Below are 6,700 nucleotides of genomic sequence, written 5' to 3'. Positions count from 1 at the left end.
CCTCCAACCATCGCATCCTCTGTCACCCCCTTCTCCTGCTCTCAGTCTTTCCCAGCATCAGGGTCTTTCCCAAAGACTTGACTCTTCACATCAGCTTCAGCATCAGCGTTAGTCCTTCCATTGAACATTCAGGGTTGATTGCCTTTAGGACTGAGATGGTTTGATCTCCTTACTGTCCAAGGGGCTCTCAAGAGTCTTCTCCAACACTATGGTTCAAAAGCATCAATTTTTTGGTGCTCAGCTTTTCTTATGGTCCAATTCTCACATCCGTTACATGACTACTGGAAAGACCATAGCTTGACTATATGGATCTTGGTTGGCAAACTGATGTCTCTGCTTTTTATTATACTGTCTAGGTTTGTCATAGCTATTCTTCCAAGAAGCAAGTGTCTTTTAATTTTGTGGCTGCAGTCACTGTCCACATTGATTTTGGAGCTCAAGGAAATGCAGTCTGACACTGTTTGCCTCATTTTCCCCGTCTATTTGCCATGAAGTGATGGGACCGGATGCCATGATCTTAGTTTTTTTAATGTTGAGTTTTAAGCCAGCTTTTTCACTCTCCTCTTTCACCTTCAAGAGGCTCTTTAGTTCCTCTTCATTTTCTGCCATTAAAGTGGTATCACCTGTATATCTGAGGTTGTTGGTGTTTCTCCCGGCAATCTTGATTCCAACTTGTGATTCATCCCTGCATTTCATATGATGTACTCTGCATATAAGTAAAATAGAGTTTTCTATTTAAAGGGTCCCATTTTTTAAAAGCTTTTTATTTTGTATTGGAGTATAACCCAACACAGTGTTACCACTGTGATTCCAGGCAGAGGCGCAGGAGCGCAGCCATGCGTGTGCACACACGCGTTCTCCCTCGAGCCCCGCCCCTGTCCAGGCTGCCACAAGACACTGAGCAGAGCTCCCTGTGCTGCACAGGGTCCCCTGTTAAGTGATGACAGCTTGGTTTTTCACTTGCTTTTCTTTCTCTTACCTTATCACGGTGGCTACAGTCTCCAGTACAGAGTTGAACGTTTGTGATGATAGCAGACATTCTTGTCTAGTTCCTGATTTTAAAATACCTTAGTTCACATGTTTCCCTGCTAGGAACCATGTGTTTTTCAGGCTTTTTCAAATACCCTTTACCAAGTTAAGAAAGTTCTCTTTCATTCTGAATTTGCTAAAAATTTCCTCATGAGTGAGTATTAGATTTTATGACATGCTTTGTTTTCTCTCTTAATCTGTTGAAGTCAGCAAAAACACTGCCCCCTTATCTGTCAGTATTAAGAATATAGGTTTTCCCAATGTTAAATACCTTTGTTTTCTTACAATAAACCTAATTTGGCCACAATACATATATTACCTTTTAGCTGATATCTTATTTGGGATGTTTATGTTTATGAGTAAGGTTGATTTATAGTTTTCCTTTCTTATACTATCCCTGGTTTTACAGGCACCAAAGAATAAGTTGGGGAATATTTCCTTTGTGTCCCTCCTTTTTTCTCTGGAATAATGTAAACAGTTCTGAAATAACCTGTCTCCTCAAAGTTTGGCGAAACTCCCTATAAAATTGTCTGGGTGTGGAGTTTCTATGAGTAGAAGATTTTTACCTTTAGATTTATTATTTTTAATAGTCATAGATCTATTCAACATTTCTTAGCAATTCTTGAGTCAGTTTTTCTAAGTTATATTTTTTTAATGTTCTTTTCAACTGTTTAATTTTTACTTTTAAAAAGTTTTTCATTGTCTCTTTTAAAAATGTCATATATAATATTATGTCTCTTTTTTATTGATACTGACTTGATCTTTCATTTTTTTCTACTAGATCTCACTAGAAAGTTTGTTTCATTATATGCTTTTCAAGAATCATCTTTTGACCTTGTTAATACATATCACAAATTTGTTTTCTGTTTCACTGATATATGTAATTTATCTCTCTTACTACTGTCTTCAGATTATTCTGTTTTTCAGTTAAATGAGTTTAGTATATTCATCTTTAATCTTTCTGTTTTTCTAATATAAGCATCTACGGTTATAAGTTTTCCTGAAATTACTGCTTTTTCTGCATCCCACAGGTTTTGATACACAGTGTTTCTACTCAGTGCTGTTATTTTTCAGTATGCATTCTTATTTCTTCTTTAAACTATCAGTTATTCAAAGACTTTTTAATTGAAAATGTATTATGTGTTTTATGTATATATTTGTTACACTATGGATGGAATCAAGGAACCTTGAGACTTGCTCTGTTAGGTACTCCGTGGTCAGTTTCTAGAAATATTCTAAGCCAAAGAAGAGTGCTGATCTCACCAATAGGTAGACAGGTACAGTGATGTATATCGAGTAGATCGAGCTTGGTAGCTCAGATTATCTACATTTTTACTAACGCTCATGTTCAGATTCACCTTATCAGTGTTTCTCATCCACTGATACGTAGTGAAGTAGATCAGTCACCCGTCAAATGATGAATTTGCCCATTTCTCCCTCTAGTTCCAGCCGTTTTAGCCTTGTGTATTTGGGAGCCATTTTACTTTAGAATCAGTATGTGCAAAGCAATTCCAGCATTGCTGCGTCTTAGAGTCTTAGATCTGGATGCGTTCGCCGGAGTCCAGTCTTGGTCCCTGCCACACTCCATGCCCAGGCAGGAGGAACTCTTCCACGGCACACGGCCAATTGACTCTAAAGGACTTTTAGAGGCAGTGAACTCCTTCCCTCACAGGGAAGTCCAGTTCTTTGTTGGCGATCTCTGCTTGATTATACTTGCCATCTGGTTAGACTCTACAGCCAGCCTTGTGCAAAGCGCTTTACAAACATTATCATGTTTAATTCTCAGCTGTTGTTTTGTCTCTCAGTTGTGTCTGACTCTTTGTGACCCCGTGGACTACAGCCCACCAGGCTCCTTAGTCCATGGGATTCTCCAGGCAAGAACACTGGAGTGGGTTGTCATGCCCTCCTCCAGGGAATCTTTCCGACCCAGGAATCGAACCCGCATCTCTTGCACTGGCAGGCGGATTCTTTACCATTAGCACTACCTGATCTTTACGTTGAGTCTAAAACCATGCCCCTTTCACTTCCAATCATGGGACCTGGCTCTAACCATCATTTCAAGCATTCTCAGCACTGTAATCCCTTGGAAACCTCAGAAATAGTTGAAGCTAGTGTGTGTTACATAACCCTGTCCAACTCTCATCAGTTTCCTCATAGAAGCTTTGGACCCTCGCCATGTTCTGTTCTTACCATGACTTTTGGAATAGTCAGTCTTTGTGTTTTTCCTTTTCCAAAAACAAGTCAATCTTTACATGCTTCATTCTTAATGTGCAGCCTGGTGAGTTAAACCATTTCTGCGTGTGAGTCGGGCATGGTAGAGAAAGCCCAGTATTTTAACATGAAGTTCTTCATCTCAGGGTTAAAAAGTCAACCTCAGGACCGCTCGGGTCTGTCTCACCCGTGACTCTTCCATAAGAGAGCTCAGATTCAGATTGCCTCTCTGGTGTCACCAGAGCACAGTCTAATCAACCTAAACTGAGACTCCTCTTTCTGAGTCAGCACCAGCATGGCTCTGGGGCTGTCTTTTAACCGTGGGGCCGTGGAAAGCCTTACCTGTGGCGGTTACGAGGGAATCAGAGGGCATGACGCACGCAGGGCGGTTGCACATTATGCTTTATGGCAGGGAGGGACAGGATGACTCGGTTAGACCGGAGTTGTGGAATGCCCACAGCCTGCACAGCCATGCCCAGAGCTTGTCTGAGAACCAGAAATGATTCAAGGCTGTGAGCTGACCCGAATGGCATTCTCGTGCACTGTTGAGACACGCACCGGACTAAGAGTGTCTATCCTTCTCTCCTGCCAAGGAGCTTCCATCCCACTCCTATTGTTTACAGCTCCTCCTCACTCTTTTCATGTGGGAGGCTTGGAAGACCCGTAGAATTTACATCAAGGTGAAGACGGAAGCGTTTGGCAGCCATGGATATTTTCCTTTGCTCATGTCACGGTGATGAATCAGACCACAGCTTGGACTCAACTGCTTTCTGCCTTCAGTGACTGCCCCTGAGAAGTAGTGCGACACAGTTTCCAAGTGCCAAAGATTGATTCACTCACACAAGGGATTTATGGCGCCTACCACAGGGCCAGCCTGGGCATCCGATGGTAAACGAGGACGTCGCAGTGTCTGCCTCGCAGTAGACGTGCTGTGATGGGGGAAGCACAGACTGTCCCAGGAGTCTGTAAGATGGGCACACAAACCCGTCGGGAGAAAGGGAAGGCCTTGCAGAGAAAACGACATCTAAACTGAGATCTAAAGGCCAGGAGAAGTTGGGACGATTCAAACAGGGAAAGGCCCAAAGTCAGAGTATGGCACGTCCAAGGAGCTGAAAAGTTAGGTGTCGTCTACTTAGGCCAAGTTATGCTGCGGTAACAAGTGACGCGTCTCCACGGCGCTTGACAGTAATACAGCAGTGATTTGTTTCCCACTCCTGCTGTGATGTGGAGAGAAGACTGGGAGGGATGAGACTGCGGGGGGAAGTGAGGCTGCAATTCAGACTGGAGAAGATGGAGGCCTGGGCTCAGGCAGTGGCCACGGGGGCACAGAACAGTGGCTGGGATCACGGTGCCTAGAGGGCTGCCTTGGCGGCCCAGTGGTCAAGACTCCACGTTCCCAACACAGGGGCTGATTCCTGGGCCCATTCCTGGCTGGGGAGCTAAGATTCTGCATGCTGTAGGGCATGGCCAAAAAAATAGAAATACATAGAAAGTAGAGTTGCTAGCTCTTTCTGGTTGACGAGACTTGGAGGGTGGAAGAAAGGAGCCATGATCAACACTCAAGTTGCTTTATTCCAACCACAGAAAAGGGCAGAAAGATGAAAACTTCTATAGAGATGAATTTAATATGCACAACAGCATGATAAATATTTTATTGTTAATAATTTTAGAACCATTTTCCTACCAGTCTTGAACACATCATAGAGTTGATGCTCTCGTTGATCTATATTATTTCTTCTGCCCAAACTCCTGGCACAGGTATAGTCACAGAACTACATAATTCTTGACAGTGAAGTTTCTGGGACACCAAATGAGGAGGTATCTACTTAAAGCTAGGTCTGTATTACAAATCTAAAATTTCATCCTAAAACTTAAACTTACGAAGATGCCACTAGATGGTTAGAAAAATCAGACTGGTACTGAGCTGTTGTCGAGGATAAAGAAAATTTTCTCCACCCTTCTAAGTCTTCTAGTTGGTCTAAGAATTAAATTGACATGATCCTGAGGCCTGTGGCTAAAACTCCTCACTCCCAATGCAGGGATCACAGGTTTGATCCCTGGTGGAGGAACTAAAATCCCACATGCCACACAGTGCGGCCAAAAGTGTATTTAAAAAATAATAAGTGTTCTTGTGGCTCAGTGGGTAAAGAATCTGGTTGCGATGCGGCAGAGCTGTGTTCGATCCCTGGGTTGCGAAGAACCCCTGGAGAAGGGAAAGGCCACCCACTCCAGTACTCTAGCCTGGAAAATCGCATGGGTGGAGAAGCCTGGTAGGCTACCGTCCACGGGGTCACAAAGTCGGACACGACTGAGCGACTTCACTTTCACTTTCACTGCAGAGAAACTGGAACCTTCCCAGATTGCCGATGGGAATGTAAAGTGGTACCTGCCATTCTGGAAAATAATCTGGCAGTTCCTCAAAATGTTGAGCACAGAGTCACCGCGTAACCCAGAAGCCCCACTCGGATGCCAAGAGACTCCACAACAGGTGTTCACACAAAAACTTGCACAGAAATATTCAGAGCAGTATTTCCAACAGAACACGGAGAGCAGTGTCCATTATAAATGGGTAAATAAAATGTGGCCTATCGTTACAGTGGGATATTATTCAGCAATAAAAAAAACTGAGAACTGATATGTGCTGCAATTTGGAAGAGCCTGGGAAACACTGAGCTAATGAAAGACATCAATCAGAGAAGACCCCACGTGATGACTCCGCTTATCTGAGAGGTCTGGACTAAGCAGATTCGCAGAGACGGGAAGCAGGTCAGTGGCTGCCCAGGACCGAGGAGCGGGGGCTGCGTGGTGGGAAGAAATGGGAAGTGACTGCCAGTGGTTTCTTTCTGGGGTAATGGAACGTTCTAACGTTGGATTGTGGCGATGGTGATGTACAGCCCAGGACATATATCTTAAAATACTTAATTATACACTTAAAATGGGTGCATCGTACGGTATGTGAATCTCCAGAAGGCTTTTTAAAGTGAACGTAGCGGCTCTCCCTGGATGCTGAGCTTTTTTGCTTTTTATCTTTTTGCTCATCTGTGTCTTCTACAGTGAGCAAGTGTTTCTAGTTGTCAGAAAAAGGGAAGTTATTAGTTTAAATGGCTTGTCACAGCGAGGTAGCTTCTTAAAATTAAGGAGAGAAGTTCATGGGTTTAAGACAAATAACTGCAGAGGAAACTGCTCCTTTCTCCGAGACCATTTCCCGCATCTCATTGTCCTCTGCTGGAGAGGATGGTTTTTCTTTTTCTTTTTTCCATCAAATAATGAGATCTGGTGGGTGTTCTTACTTTTTTCATGTTGTGTGGTGATTCATTCCGGCTGAACGCCTTTACATTTTTGACTTTTCACTGTTTGCTGCAGCCCGAGAACCTCTGTGCTTTAAGATCTTAGTTTGGATGGTAATGCATTCAGTGTGGTTTCACAAATTGGGTTTAAGAGTTTAATCCACTTCAGCACA

Source organism: Oryx dammah, unplaced genomic scaffold (assembly GCF_014754425.2).
Source record: "Oryx dammah isolate SB20612 unplaced genomic scaffold, SCBI_Odam_1.1 HiC_scaffold_21, whole genome shotgun sequence".
NCBI classification, from domain to species: Eukaryota; Metazoa; Chordata; class Mammalia; order Artiodactyla; family Bovidae; genus Oryx; species Oryx dammah.
Note: the sequence above shows the minus strand (reverse complement) of the source record.